This window comes from Acomys minous (assembly GCF_964271855.1).
Source record: "Acomys minous genome assembly, chromosome: 2".
NCBI classification, from domain to species: Eukaryota; Metazoa; Chordata; class Mammalia; order Rodentia; family Muridae; genus Acomys; species Acomys minous.
The window spans coordinates 133,601,305-133,617,730 of record NC_140484.1 but is presented as its reverse complement, the minus strand read 5'-3'; the positions used below and the strand labels follow the sequence as shown (position 1 = coordinate 133,617,730).

Below are 16,426 nucleotides of genomic sequence, written 5' to 3'. Positions count from 1 at the left end.
CTCTAGGAGTTCTTTTGAGGCAAACCATCCAGGCTCCTGGACACTGAGTCTCCCTGTCTGTGCCCTCTATCCCCTGGGAGCAGGTTGTGGGAAGATGCTCACAGTTAACTCAGCAAGGAGCTTGAGATAGGTTCACACGAATAAAAAAAAGCAAATGCCCAAATAGACTATACCACCTGGCCATACTCTGTGTGTGTGTGTGTGTGTGTGTGTGTGTGTGTGTGTGAGAGAGAGAGAGAGAGAGAGAGAGAGAGAGAGAGAGAGAGAGAGAAGAAAGAGAGGGAGATGGGGGAGGGGGAGGGGTACAGGGGGGAGAGATTCACCAAACATCTTTGTAATCCAAGTACTTAAGAGCCTGGGGCAGGAGGATCACCCCAAGTTCAAGGGCCAGCCTGGGGCAGGAGATCATCTTCAGACATCGTCCTATTACTTAGTAGCACCCTCAAAGAGCTTCCCCTCTGGGGAGAGACAGCCAGTTGCATCTTGCTTTATTTAGCCCTCCCAACGATTATGCCAGGTAACAAAGCCTAGGAGGGACTTGAGAGCACAGGGGTTAAGTGCCCTGCCCAAGGTCACCTGGCTGCTTAAGTAGCAGGGCTGTGACTTAATCCAGCTCACAGGTCTGGGAAGCAAGTAAAGACAGAACCAGAGTTCTCAAGCTCTGCATTCAAAAAGATGAGATTCTGTGACGTTTCTCTCCTGCCCCAAGAGCCCAACCCACGCCACCCCACCCCCCCACACCCCCACCAGATAAAGTTCCCCACAGCAAGTACAACAGTTTCTCCTGGGTAGTCTATAAGACTGACTCAGAACTGACATTCACCCAAGACAGGAAACCCACATTCCATTCTCTACCCATGAGAGAATACAGGCCCCAGGAGAAGCAGCACTGCCCCCCTCCCCCAGGACAGGTCTTGGCACCAGGAAAGCACATCACAGGCTGCTCTGCTCACTGAGCCCTACACACCACTTCAGATTACAGGAAATACAGAGCACAGAGGAACAAGCAAAGTGACGCTGAGAACAGACGCAGACAAAGCCAGGCGCTGGGCACTGCAGAGCTACCAGCCTGGTCTCTGTAGAAGAGCTGCACAGTATCAGGTTGGTGTCACAATGAAGGCACCGGGCACCACCATTTGGTTTTTTTATTGTTACTGGGCTTGTTTGTTTGTTTGTCTGTCTGTTTTTAAGATGGGGTTTCTCTGTGCAGCCCTGGCTGGCCTGGAACTCACTCTGTAGACCAGGCTGGCCTCAAACTCAGAGATCTACCTGCCTTTACCTTCTGAGTGCTGGGATTAAAGGCATGCACCACCACTGCCTGGCTTTTTTTCTTTTAATTCGCATTGGTATTTTGTCTGCATGTGTGTCTGTGTAAAAGTGTCAGTTCCCTGGAATTGGAGTTACAGACATTTGTGAACTGCCATGTGGGTGCTAAGAATTGAACCCAGGTCCTCTGAAAGAGAAGCCAGTGCTTTTAACTGCTGAGCCATCTCTCCAGCCTTGAGCACCACCATTTGTAAAGTGTGACTCTGGATCGTTACACATCAGCTATAAATAGGACATTCCTCTTCCTCCTCTCCCTCCTCCTCCTCCTCCTCCTCCTCCTCTCCCTCTCCCTCCCTCTTTTTACCAGAGATTTGATCTAGGGCCTCATGCATGCAAGACAAACATCCTACAACTGAGCTAAATCCCCGGACCTCTTTTTGCTGTTTATTTTTGAGATGGGATCTCATTAAGTTGCCCAGATTGGACTTTCATTTGTGGTCTTCCTGCCTCAGCCTCTTAAGTGCCTTGGACAACAGGCCTACACCACAGGCCCTGTTTACAAGAGGCATTTGGGGACAACTAGCAAGAAGGTGATCTGAGTATTAGATGCACTAGAAATTTATGGAAATAAATGATTGACATTCCCCCCTCCCCCAAAGCATAGTACAAACTGTAAAGTGCAGCAAGGAAAGTCTATACTTAGAAAAAGCTTGAACTATACAAATCTCTGAAGCGACAACAGCGGCTGTCTGTCTGTCCACTAGAAGCACAGTGTTTGTTTTCCTTTTGCTTGTATTTCTGTTTCTGAGATGTCTGCCATACTGTTTCAGCAATAATGACTTTTTTCCCTTTGATTTTTAGAGACAGGGTTTCTCTGTGTAGCCTTGGCTGGAACTCGTTCTGTAGACCAGGCTGGCCTCGAATTCACAGAGATCCACCAGCCTCTGCCTCCTGAGTGCTGGGACTAAAGGTGTGTGCCAACATGCCTAGCAAATTAACAAAAATGTTAAAGTAAAAAGGCACCCAGGTCACAGCTATGAGGAAGCCGGCTAGATCTGCCCTGCTGAGGACACCAGATCAGATCTTCAGTCCCTCCGTCATCTTCAAACTCTAAATAAAATGATTTGAACACATATATGCACCTGCATACGAACATACACACGCATGCACAAATACGTTTGTATTATTTTTAAGTTCTAAAAAGAGTTCTGGCGAGGGAGGATGGAGCTCATTGGCAAGAGCCAAGGCTTGGTATGGCCAAAGCTGTGGGTTCTACCAGCACCAAAACAATTCAAGAATGAACCCCAACCTAACCTATAAAATGTGGCTTGAGTAAGTTGTTTTCCCTCTGCGCCACTTGCTTTTCTAGTCCATTAAAGTGCGACTGGATCCCACCATTTAACTACCAGCCCCCAGTTCCAGCCCTATCCTGAGTCAGAGGAGGCAGCGGTGAATCCCGGGCTTAACCTACAGACAAGGAAGATGACCTGGCAAGCCTGGTGGTGCTCAGAGCAGGCTGTCTCCAGACAAAGAAGATGACCTAGCAAGCCTGGTGGCGCTCAGAGCAGGCTGTCTCCAGACAAGGAAGATGACCTAGCAAGCCTGGTGGCGCTCAGAGCAGGCTGTCTCCAGACAAAGAAGATGACCTAGCAAGCCTGGTGGTGCTCAGAGCAGGCTGTCTCCAGACAAGGAAGATGACCTAGCAAGCCTGGTGGGGCTCAGAGTAGGCTGTCTCCTCAGGGGCCAGTGGGAAGCAGGCTTCCTGGAGAAGCTCAGTCTGTGAGGGAGATGTTTGCCAAGTACAGGGACAGAGTGTGCTGTGAGGACCAAAGCCTGGAGCCAGACAAGAGGCCGGTGTACTGAGGGGCTAAGCATGTCCACCCAACTCAAGTTTCTGTGGTGTGGTACACACGGCCTAGTTCTCAAAAGGTCCCTGGTTCCAAGTATGCTTGGACAAATGGCTTGGTCACAGGAAGTACAGGATGAGCCTGGGATGGCTTACTGACTTAGACAGGAAGTACTCAAAGAATGGCAGAGACCTTGCCCAGCAGTCATGAGAACCAACCTGAAGACTGGCCAACTCCTAGGGGCTTACCAGGCCTCTTGAAGCTCTACCACTGAAAGCTGCCACTTCTGGGAGACCGCAGTTCCAGGCAAACTAGGACAGCATTACTCTACCTTGAGCTACACCTAGGACACGCTGATTAAACTACTGAAAAAACAGTGATAACAGATTGTACAGAACCCAGTAAGAAACCAATGTATATACATACACCTCTGGCTAAATAAATGCAACCTATGATCAGGAATGGATTATATACATAGTTGCAAAGCTCCGCCTATCAATATTTATTATCTACAAAGGAAAATAAGAGCCTGGGAAAGGTCTCAATAAGTAAAGCACCTGAAATGCAAGTATGAAGGCCTAAGTGCAATTCCCACTAGGGACAGGTGTGATAGCTCTTCGGCAATCCCGGCGGTACTCAGGACCCAGAGAGAGGGGACACCTGGGACAAGCTGGCTTGCTGGACTAGCTGAACTGGTGAACTCTGGGTTCACCGACAAATCTTGCCTCATTAAATAAGGTGGAGAGTTACTGAGGAAGACAGTCAATGTCAACTTCTGGCCTTTACACACATGTGCACATGCATGCACACATCCAAGTACAGGGGCAGAGAGTGCAGTCAGGACCAAGGCCCAGAGCCAGGCAAGAGCACGGTGTACTGAGGGGCTGAGCACCTTTCTGGGGTGTACATAGCCTAATACTCAAGAGGGCCCCGGTTCCAAACACACAAAGGGGGAAGAGTAACTTCTCAGTAGAGGAAGCTGGTTGATTCGTGAACACTACTTGAAGTTAAAATCATGCATGCCCTACGGATGCAGTGGAAAGACTACAGGCAGCACTCACATGGTCTCTCCACTAAGGAGGCATGACTTTGATCATAAAACATCAGACAACCCCCCAACTGAGGGAATTTTACAAAAGAAATGGCCTATAAGTGTCACAAATTTAAATGTCAAGAGAAGACCTAAGAATTGTACCAGGGTTGGGCGGTGGTGGCACACACCTTTATTCCCAACACTTGGGAGGCAGAGGCAGGCGGACCGCTGTTGAGTTCGAGGCCAGCCTGGTCTACAAAGCGAGCCCAGGACAGTCAAGGCTGCACAGAGAAACCCTGTCTCGAAAAACAAAAACAAAACAAAACAAGAACTGTACCAGACTAAAGGAGACTATCAAAACATGAATGAACAGACAGATGGGCTGATGGGAGAGATTCGATGGTGAGAAAAGGGATTGAAGAAGTTAGCAAAGATCACATGGGTAGCACTATTAGATCCGATCTTCTCTCCGGCAGCCTCATAAGGTCCAGGCAGATGCCCATCACTCCCGCGCTGTGAAGTAGAACACTGGGGCTCAGGAGACCAAGAAACTTACAGTACAGAGCAAAAAAGCAGCTGGCCAGAAGTCCAAAGCCAGCTCTGTGCTCATGTAGCCACGGCTGGCCTTGAATTTAAAGTCCTCTTGCCTCAGCCTCTTGAGGGCTGGAATAACAGGTATGTGCCACTATGCTTGGCTTTCCCGTGTAGCTAAAACTGACCCTAACTCCTGACCCTCTTGCCCCCACCTCACAAAGGGGTTACAGGAGGGGCCGCCAAACTTTCTTCCTGTAGTCTTTTGTTTGTTTTTCTTAAGACAGGGTTTCTCTGTATAACGGTCCCGGCTATCCTGAAACTCACTTTGTAGACCAGGCTGGCCTCGAACTCATAGAGATCTGCCTGCCTCTGCCTGCCTCCTAAATGCTGGGATTAAAGGCGTGAGCCATCACCACCAGGCCTGTAGTCTTTTTTTTTTTAATGTTTATATTATTTTAAATTCTATTTTATGTGTGTGGGTACTTTACCTTATATATGTCTGTGCACAGACATGTCATGTCTGTGGATGCCCTAGACCTGGAGTTACAGATGGTTGTGAGCCGCCATACGGATGCCGGGACTTGAACCCAGGTCTTCTGGAAGAGCAGCTACTGCTCTTAACTGATGAAGCATTTCTCATGTCCTGAAACTTACTTACACACACACACACACACACACACACACGCGCGCGCGTGTGTGTGTGTTTGTGTTGTGCATGTGGCAATCGGAGGACAACTTGTAGAAGTTGGTTCTTTTATCACGTGGCTTCCAGGAACGGAACTCAGGTCCTCGGGCATCGCAGTGAGCTTGACCGCCCCTCCTCATGTGTCTTAACCATCAAGGAACGCAGGAAACCTGGACTTCTCTAAATCAGGTTTGGAAGTTGGTTTGGCCTTGCGAGTCCTCAAACATATCACACTGGACCGTGGGGATGGAAGGGCACTGGCCACATATCTTAGCTCCAAGTGCCAGAACCCAACCCAGCACTGTGCTTTCCCTGGGACCAGGTTTGCCCCTCCTCACCCCCTACCGCACCCAGTCCTGGACAGGAAAGACCAACACTGCCTGGAAACGGCCCATCCTCCTGCCAGAGACTAAGATGGGAGCTGTTACAGCTCCAGAACACCACCCCACCCCACCCCACCCCACCCCAAGGAAAAAAAATACTCTCGGGGCAGTGCCCAATAGGTAGAGCATACAGAGCCATAGAACAGAGCAGGGACCCTCTGTCTTTAAAACACAGAGAGAAACCTCAAAGGACTCCCAGGCTAATGGAGGGAGGGGGTGAGGACTCTGCTGGGAAGGTGAGATCATGGCTGCTCCTGGGAAGGGGTGGTTGTGAGGCAGGTGAGTGGCCGGGTCAGAGGTGTCCATGGGCATCTGCAGTCTGTAGCAGAGGGCCTAGCTTCTTCCCACAGCAGCCCAAGAGGCAGTGCACAGTGCCCAAACACAGGAAATTACATCCAGTTTTGTTTCTGTGCTGGACCCTGGGCCCCTCACCTGGAAGTTGAACTCAAGGGGACTTGGTCCCCCTAGGAGCCCTGCTGGGCTGCAAAGCCCTTCAAACTTTGGATACAGCAGTGTGTGACAGCTGCCATGTTACAAGTGAGTCCCAGAGGGACCAAGTGTCACCAGAGAAACTACATGTTGTGTCCCAGAACTCTTTCCAAATCTTGTTGATGTGGGGATCCCCAGACTGTGTGAGGTTGCCAAGGACTCCTGAGCATAGCCCTCACTTAGCACCCCAAACCCACAGAGCCACAGCAGAAGGAACTGGGTAAAGCAAGGAGGACTGCCAAGGACCACGCATGAACATGCAGCGGACAACTGTACTGTCCAACTCCAGCATTACCACCGGGGCACAAGACTTAACACTCGACCCTTGGTTTCCTCACAAAAAAAGGGGCAGTAGTTGGGCATAGTGGCACTTGCCTTTAACTCCAGCACTTGGGAGGCAGAGGCAGGCAGATCAATGTGAGTTCAAGGCCAGCCTGGTCTACAAAGCGAGTCCAAGACACCAAGTATACACAGAGAAACCCAGTCCTGGGGGGAGGGGGGGAGGAGAGAGAGAGAGAGAGAGGAAAGAAAGAAGGCAGTAATAAAATTATCTCCTACAGATATTGTGACTGGATGAGTTGTATGAAATATGCCTAGCATGTTGCGAACACTCACAATACAGCTGTTTTGACCTGGCAGGCCTCCATACTACAGGGCCATATATGCATGTACATCCTCATATTTTGTGGCTTGGCAGCTTTCTTGCTTTACCCTGATCCCTGCCCTTCCAATCATCTATGCACGGCTTCCTGAGGCTTATTGAGTGCCCGGCCTGTTAGAATCAACCCAGGGAATGAGGAGTCAATCAGAAGCAAGCCAGACCTAAGCCTTGCTCCCACAGAGGAGCCACTAAGAAAAGAAAATATTGGTGAAAGAGACCAGGATGAAAACTCACAATGCAGAACACGCAGGCGTAAGGAGTGAAGCGCAGGGAATGGGACACCTGACCCCAGAAGCTAAAGAAACAGGCCACTGCGTGGGCAGAGAAGGCCATGTCAGGCATGCGGAGGCCAGAGGCCATGTCTCAGTCTGCCCGCACCTCTTTCAGAACTCTGAAGAAGCCCCCTCCGTCCAGCTCTGGAGACGCAGGCTCATCACTGAGGGTGGACAACAGGGTCTCCTAAGCCCAGCTGCTGACCTGAGTTAGGATAGGAAGTCAGGTCCCCTCCAAGAGGCTTTGTCCTGGCCTTAACAACCACTGACTGGGACACACAGACACATAACCATCCCTGTCTGTGGTGGACCCCTCCTGCTAAGACCTTACACAGTGGTCCCCAGTATCCCAGCCCTTGGAAAACAGATGATGATTTTTTTAAAAATGATTTTATTTATTTTTGTGTGCATCGGTATTTTGCCTGCATCTATGTCTATGTGAGGATATCAAACCCCCTGGAACTGGAGTTACAGACAGTTGTGAGTTGCCATGTGGGTGCTGGGAATTGAACCAGGGTCCGCTGAGCCATCTCTCCAACCCCACAGATGATGTCTTTGACTACCACTCTTAAAATCACCACTGGGGAAACTGAGGCCCAGAAAAATGTAAGGGAAGACCCCACTAACTTAACACAAAATATAGTCTCTAAGCAGACAGTCCTGTGAAGTAACCATTAAGTAGGCAACCCCTCCCAACAGAGCCAGGTTCAAACCAGAAGATGGCTCCCCGACTGAGGCTGAGTCCATAACAGCCCTGGCCAATAATCAGCCGCTCAGCAGCCACCATCGAGTGCTCCAAGGCACTGTCAGACACATCGTTCACATAGCAGGCAGAAGCACCTACACCATGGGCTCTGGGGAAGCTCGAATTTATCAAATGGAGAGGCCACCGTGCTGTGTCCTTTGTACACACCACCCACAACCTTCCAAGGGATATGCTGAAAGAGGCTCACAGGAGTATAATGATGGGGCCAAGGTTACACAGCACCGGAGCAGAGAACCTGAGTCCATGGGCTCCTGACTGCAAGGCAAGCATGCTGGCAACTGCAGAGTGTTGGCTAAGGAACGCGCCATACAGCGATTGTGACATTACGGAGGGATCCTGGCCAGACAGGAGCAGCTGGCGGATTCATCGCCTGGCTCACTTTACCATACCTCACCAAGATCAAAGGCAAGGCCGTGCTTTTTTGAAACTGGTGCTGGGGCTCTGACTCAGAAGTCCCTCAGAGAAGCCATCACAGTGCCTTGCCAGGGCCCCACCAGCTCTCAGTTTACCCAGCAGCTCTGGGCTGCGTGCATGGGACAAATCCACCCCTTGCTACACCCTGGCTATGTAGCCTTAGCTTGAGCAAAGGCGCTTTAAGCCCCAGCATCTGCACCTGTCAAAGAAGGATCACTCTTCCCTGGAGGGAGCTGTGGGGATTAAAGGAGACTTGTACAGAAAGCCTTCAGTATGTGCCTTCTACTGACTTCAAACCTCCGGCTCTTCCCTGAGCTCTCGGGCCGTGCCCAAGGAGTCCTTTCCTGCTAACCTCCAAAGGGCAAGGTACACAAAGACATGGTGTAAAGGGCTTTGCTTTTTTTTTTTTTTTTAACGCAAAAAATGCTAAGAGGTTAAGTGGACAAACAGGTGAACACTTGCTATAGGAAGACCTGCAAGGTTCAAGCCAATTACCTTTCATGACCTTCAGCCAGGCCCTGCCCTAACTGCACAGGCCACACAGCAGGTCCCTTGGCCCTCTCTGCACTGGCTGTCCTTTCCACAGGAAATCGGGCCCAGGCAAATCTTCAGGATGGCCTACTCTTGCCTTGGGCTTCTGAGGTCCCCTGAACGGAAACTCCAAAGACCTTCCCACAGTGGTTAGCAAGAGGGAAGAGGAAAGATCTGACTGTCGGTCCTGCCAAGATGAGTGGCAAGGTCTGGCCCAGATGCCTCCCAAGACAGTCCCTCACTGGCTCCTTTGCTAACGCGTCTGCTGTCTTGTCCTCTCAAGCTGAGCTGTGTCCCACACCTCCTGTCTTCTCCCACTCCAGGCGACTGTTCTGTCAGAAGTAGACGAACACTGCATTCCGCTGCCTGCAGGTCTGTGGCCCCTGATCGTGGCAGCCCCTGGCATATAGCAAGTGCTCAGTTAAGGCCCGCGTCTTGAATGGGACCCAGAGAGAGAGAGGCGGAGCCTGTATAGCCTTCTCTAACTCACAATGCTGGACGTAGTCGGCTGGTGACTCAGTGTTCTAGTTCAAATCAGACACCTGCAGCGGCGGGGAAAACCCTTGGGTGCTTGCAAATTCGTTGTTTTGAGGAAAATTCCTCTGACAAAAGAGTAGAGGGGTTGGGGTGGATTAGAAATACAAAGAGGCAGGTCCAGGGACAATCTGGAGCTTGTTTTTAAGAGCTTTGGTAGTTCTGGTAGTCCCTCCCCCCGCCAAAAACAAACGTAAATAAGCTAGTCAAAATAGTAAGCCTACAGTCTTAGCTTTTTAGAAGGGAGGAATGGGTGAGATGTCTTTTGAAAAGGAGGCTGGGCAACATTATGAAACCACTGTCTCAAAAAAAAAAAAAATCTGAGCGGGGCATGGTAGCACACACCTTTGATCCCAGCACTAGGGAGGCAGAGACAGGCAGATCTCTGTGAGTTGTAGACCAGCCTGGTCTACAAAGTGAGTTCCAAAACAGCCAGGACTACACAGAGAAACTCTGTCTTGAAAAACGAATAATAGGGCTGGAGAGATGGCTCAGTGGTTAACAGCACCACCTGCTCTTCCAAAGGTCCTGAGTTCAATTCCCAGCAACCACATGGTGGCTCACAACCATCTATAATGTAATCTGATGCCCTCTTCTGGCCTGCAGGTGTACATGCAGACAGACCACTGTATATATAATAATAAAAAAAATTAGGCTGGGCGGTAGTAGAGCACACCTTTAATCCCAGCACTCAGGAGGCAGAGGCAGGTGGATCGCTGCGAGTTCAAGACCAACCTAGTCTACAAAGTGAGTCTAGGACAGCCAAGGCTACACAGAGAAACCCTGTCTCAACAAACAAATAAACAAAACAAAACAAAACAAAGTAAGTCCAGGATAGTCAAGGCTACACAGAGAAATCCTCTCTTGAAAAACTAAAAAAATAAAAAATAAAAAAAAAAGAAAATAAAGAAAAACCAATAATAATAATAATCTGAAAAGTATTGAGGTACTTAGTTATACTCATTAACATATGAGTATACCCACTAATATATGAAATACATACTCCTTATAAGGGTGTGACGACAGTGTTACACGGGGTTCTGGGTATAGTTAGTGACAGAATGAGGGGAAGGCTTGGACCAGGCCCTCAGCAGCCCCGCCACCCAAGGAAAAGAATGCTACACAGTGACAGTAACAACTAGCTCTGCTACTCTAGAAAATAATTTCATCAAGCCAGGCCTGGTTGGCACATCTGTAAAATCCCAGCTACTTGAGAGGCTAAGGCAGGAAGATTGTAAACACAGTCCCAAGATCCAAGATGGACAGCAAAAGAAGAAAATAAGAGATACCCACCTCTGGCTTCTACATTTGCATACACTCACAGGTTGAGTACATAGGCATACGCACGCATGCACACGCACATGTGCTCACACACAAATGTGCACATACAAGCATGCACACACGCATGCGCACACATATGCATGCATGTACACACATGCAAATGTACACACAGAGACCCACATGCACACACATATACACACACGCACAGACTAAAAAGAAGATTATGAGGCTGAGGATATAGCTCAGTTGGTAAAATACTTGGATTTTTTTCAGGAATCAGGTTTGATCCTCAGAACCGATGTTAAAGGGGTGGGGCTGCTGGAGAGAGGGCACGGCAGTTAAGAGTGCTTGCTGTTCCAGAAGACCTAAGTTCAGTTCCTAGCACCCACACGGAGCTCATAACCATCTATGACTCCAGTCCCAGGAGATCTGACACCTCTTCTGGCCTACACAGGCACATGCTACATGGGCATACATGTAGGCAAAACACCAGTACACATAAAATCTAATGATAATTTTTTTAAAGGCAGTAGCCCATACTTATAATCCCAGCACTTCAAGAGATGGAGACAGGCAGATCCCTAGTCTATCTGCCAATTTCCAGGCCATGAGAGCCACTAGGACAGCAACAAAAGAAGAAACAAACAAGGTAGATGGTGTCTGAGGTGTGATAGCCAAGCTCTTTCTCTGCCCTCCGTATACATACATGTGAACACATACACATGCATGTGCACCTAACACAAAGAACTGACTCAGTGGTAGAATGTTTGCCCAGCCTGCATGAGGGCCTGAGTTCAATCACCAGTACTCAGGGGGAAAAAAAAAAAAGACTAAGCTCAGGAAAAAACAAAATAAGAAAAGTTCTGTTACAATATTCATGAGTATATTATTGAATTTGTAATTAGAAAATTATATTGGGGAACAGCACAAGCAAGGCCAGTTCCGTTCAGAATGACACATCACCCTGATGACTGCACAGCCATCAAGGGCCGCGTTGTCCACACCCTCCCACCCCCACGACTCCAGGACAGGGGTGGCCTCACAGCTCTGCAACCCTCAGAGTCCAGAACAGGCCTGGTGGAAAGCAGCTGCCAGAAATGTTCATGAATTAATAACTCTACTGATATGAGCAACATCTACCAATGCTAATTTAAATGAACAAAACAGAACACAAACTGTGCATGGTTTCAACTACGTACAGATTACCAGTACCTTCGAAAAAGAGCTGGAAGGGGTCCCGGGAACGTTCCTCTCAGGAAACCAGGCTTTAAGGTTTTTGTTTTTGTTTTAAATTTTAAAAAAAAAAAAGTTTTTTGGAGACAGTCTCATGTAGACCAGCCTAGCCTTGGACTTGCTACACAGCCAAAGATCATGTCAAATTTCTTATCCCGTCTGTACCTGCAAGTGTAGATATCATAGGCTTGTACCACTACACCCAGTTATGCAGTGCTGAGAAGCAAACACAGGCTCCATGTGTCTGCCTGCTGGGCAAGCAGTCTGCCCTGGGCCAATAAACAACAGAGCACCCCTCCTCCTCCCACTGACGGTCCTCCTGCCTCAGCACCCATAGTTGCTGGACCTCAGGGCATGTGCTACTTCTCCAGGTTCTAATTTTTGGATTTTTTTTTTTACTATTGCTATACTATATATGAAATATGAAAACGCCATTCATCTTGTATATCTATAACCCAAGTACATAGGAAGCTAGTGCAGGAGAATAGATTAGTTTGATGCCATCCTGGCTATAGTGAGATCTGTCCAAAAACAAAACAAAACAAAACACAAAACACAAAAAACAGCAAACACTTTGGTATCCAAGTTAGAAGTTCTGTCCCGGTCAGGTGGTGGTGGCAGCACTGGAGGCAGAGACGGGTGAATCTCTGAGTTCGAGGCCAGCCTGGTCTACAGAGGGAGATCCAGGACAGCCAAGGCTTTGTTATTTCAAAAATAACAAAAAAAGAAAAGGGAGGAGGAGGAGGAGACAAAGAGGCAACAGCAGTAGAAGTTGAAGTTGTTAAAGCCGTTCTGTGCAGAACCTCTAAGACCTCGTTCCCTGGACCTGAAAGCCCAGGCTCAGCCAGGCTACGGCCTGACACTGTGGGCTGACACAAAGGTTACCTGGAAATGCTCACAGGTATCTGGCTTTCTCGCGCCACTGATCGCCATAGAGACTGATGAACCAGAGGGGTCTTAGGCCACTTACTCTTGGGCCAAGACAGGAAGCAGGCAATGATGGCCCTGCAGGGTCGGAGCAGAGCCAGAAGAAAGAGGAACTACAGGCTGGGGGGAGAGGGGGGGAGAGAAAGACGGCAAAGCCAAATCCTAAACAAAAGCCAGATGGGCAGGTGGCGCCCAGGTGAACCGTGGAAGGGGCTCTTGGCAGAGGCTGGTGGTACAAGCTGAGAACCAGTAGCGGCCGGCTCGGGGGAGGAGAAGTGCACGCAGCTGTATGAGGTAACCTGAGTCACCCCGAGTGAACAAGGATAAGGCAGGAAATGGAGCTGTCCCTTGGGTACTCGGCCCATTCACCCATTCATCCATTCAGCAACTGTTAATGGAGTGCTTGCTAGGCCAGGTTCCGTGCTAGTGGCCTGACAGCTTCTGCCTGTTCTATGGGAAGTCGGTGTCCCTTAGTGAGTGGCGGCTCGGAAAAATGATGCGGAGGAACCTTCCTAGAGCCAGTGTAACCTCAAGTCCAGCCCTGGGCCTGGTCCCTGATAGTCAGGCTCTGTTCTGTGAGTGAAGAAAGGAATTCCCAGGAGGGCTAGCATTTGGCCGGATGGGGACTGTCCAAGCTGGAGGCTGGACCTTATCGGGGAGGGGAGATTAGGGCTAGCTTTGTTTGGGGTATAGAGACTACACATGCTGTGGGCAGATTACAAAGTCTCTGCCCCCTCTTCCAACTCAGTGTTCACACCTGCAAAATGGCCATTGGTCCCCACAGCCTTCTCCTCTGAAGGGGAGGGGTCTGACAGCAACTACTTGCAACTCAACTTTTCTCTGAAATGATGCTCGCCTCCCCCCCCCCCCCCCCCGCCCCAGAAATGGTGGATGAGGGACGTCCTGCCACATCTTCTGTATGCAGAGCTCGCTGCAAGGGCCCACCCAGGCCCTTCTCTGCTGCTCTCCATCCAGGGCTGGGTGACTCATCCCTGCTCTGCCTGGTGCCCTCCCTCCCACCAGTCTCCAGCAGCTTCCCTGGACACCACCCCCCACCCCCAGCCTCAGCAGCAGGCCCAGCTCTGAGCAGCAATGGGGGGGGGGGGGGGAAGGCTGCAGAAGCAAACCTCCTGCATTTCCATTCCTACCCTGAGGACAGGGGGAGACAGATAGAGCGGGGGGGGGGGGGGAGTGTTGATGAGAAAGAGAGATATATTATGAAGGTAGAAAATGGGGTGGGGGGAGGGGGCCAGTGAAGTAAGACAAAGCAGGATTGGGCTGAGACAGATAATGACCAACACTCTCCTGGATGTCAGGGACCCACCAGAGATGATGACCCCTAAAGATCTAGCAAGCACGAGCCTTCTTCCTCAGTAGGCTCCTGGGCATCAAGCCCTAGATAGCCCCTAGGCCACTGGGTTCCCCACGTCCAGTGCTAGGCTTGTTAGCTGACCCAAGTGCCTGCTTCCCTTCAGTGCCTGGAACCTGAGCTTGGCTCCAGACCAATTCCTTCATCTCCTATTTTTTCCTAGCCCTGTTGAACCACAGCCTTCTTGGCAAATCCTCTCTGCCCCACCATCACTGCTTGGCCTCTGCAGCCACATCCTCCTCTCGGGTCTCCAGGTTTCCAAGTCAGTGGGTCCCTGAAGCCAGGGAGTTTTCTAAGCACTGCAACAGACAGTGGCGCTGCCAAGCTGGAAAGCCTCTAACCTTTCCGGCTTCATGATCGAATCCGACTGTCCTGCCCCCATGTGGACATCTGCCCCATCTAGGAGCTCACAGACCTCCAGAATCTGGCTAGGCCTAGGCACCACTCCTGTCTCACGCCCTGCTCCCATCCGCAGGCCAGTCAGTCACTGGTGGCAGCCCCAGCTCTCTCTCTGTCCCAGCGCTCCTGTGAAGGCTCTCCCTGTCTCTCCTCCAGGCCTGGAGTCTCTCTGAAGAGGAGATCCCAGGTCTGACCTGTCTCCATATCCCCAATACAATAGACGACAGAAGAGATTTGCTAAACGAATAAACAACTGAGACAAGGAAAGAAGGAAAAATAAAGAGAAAAAGGCCAAGTAGAGTCATCAGGGACACAGGCAGTTCCCAGCCAGGGAGAAGAGAACAGAGACGGGGTGGGAAAAGGGAGAGCCTGAGAGCCAGTGAGAAGCCAGAGGCAGACAGAGGAGGGGGGCTCGGAAGGAGCAGGAAGGGGAAGCCATGGCAGAGCCAGTGCTGCACCAGGGGGCAGGAGCTGCCAGGAGACAGCTGAGCAGACATAATTGGATCAGAGACAACTCTGCTCCTGCAGTGAGGGGGCGTGACTCACACACACACAGTAATGCCAGCCGCAGAAACACACAGGCTCACACTTGGCACACACATGCATTCAATGTGGAATGACCCAAGCATCTCAGGTGCCTGCTTGGGGTTTGGGGAACCTTGTCCCTGCTTTGGGGAAGGGGGGTGGGAGGAGAGGTGGTCACAGTCCACTCATCTGAAGGCTGCATCACATACAGCCACCCACGGTCCAGTTCCATACACAGAAGCCCAGACGTTGAATCCTCCACCCCCATCACATCACCCTGTGCCGAGAACAGAGCCACCCTCTGCTATCTTCTTCAGTTGTTTGCTTCTGTTGTGCTTGGCTCCCTGTCAGGATATGAACCTCATAACAACAGGGTCTGATAAGCGTGATTTGGTGCCAAATTCCCGCATAACACTATGCTCAGCATATAGTATGCATTCCTTAAATGTACGGACTCTGATTAAATGCATGTATGAATGCATGCATGCGTGCTGGAGATACACAGGGGAGACACAACCCCTCTAGCTACCAGGCCTCTCTCTACCAAGTCTTTTCACCTCTCATCCATTCTAGGTCCCAGGACATCTAGAAAGGTTCAAAGACAGAAATGACAAGTCCAGGAAATGATGGAGGGGACTTTGGGGAGCATTGTGACAGAAACACAGCAAGATTACATGGCCCAAGAGCCACAAGTAGATCGGAGCAGGAGTCACTCCCGGCTTCCCACCTCTGCGGACACTGTATACCTGCCCCAGGACAGAGAGAATCTAGAGAGGTGTATGTGCCTGCCTTATGGGAGGCCAGGCTGAAAGGCAGGAAGAGGCCAGAGAGGGCCAGGAAGACGGCTCAGCAAATAAGGGCATCTACTACCAAGACTGAGGACCAGAGTTCAAGCTCTGGAACCTCAATAGTGGAAGGAGAGAACCAACTTCATCGCATTGCCCTCTGACCTCCACACTCCTGCCATGACATATGCATGTGTGTGCATATGTGCACATACACATGCAGCCTAAGATAGATAGATAGATAGATAGATAGATAGATGGATGGATGGATGGACGGACAGACGGACGGACGGACGGACGGACGGACAGATGGACAGGCAAATGATATAATAAAGCTCCAAAGAAAGTACCAGCTGCCCTGAGCCACTGGCCACAGGCTCCACTTAATGGCAGGTGACAAGAACGTGTATTTGGGATGGGACTCTCTATTCCCATGGTTTTGAGTCTCTATGGGGACCTACAACATCTACACCAACAGCTAAAAGGGGACAT

The 16,426-nt window shown here is 50.2% G+C and overlaps 1 protein-coding gene across 1 annotated transcript in view; it reads right to left on the bottom strand.

Moving 5' to 3' along the window:
• The window catches only part of STARD10 (StAR related lipid transfer domain containing 10), a 32,464-nt gene that overhangs the window by 3,624 nt on the left and 12,414 nt on the right, over positions 1-16,426 (bottom strand). The gene's annotated exons all lie outside the window — the stretch shown is intronic.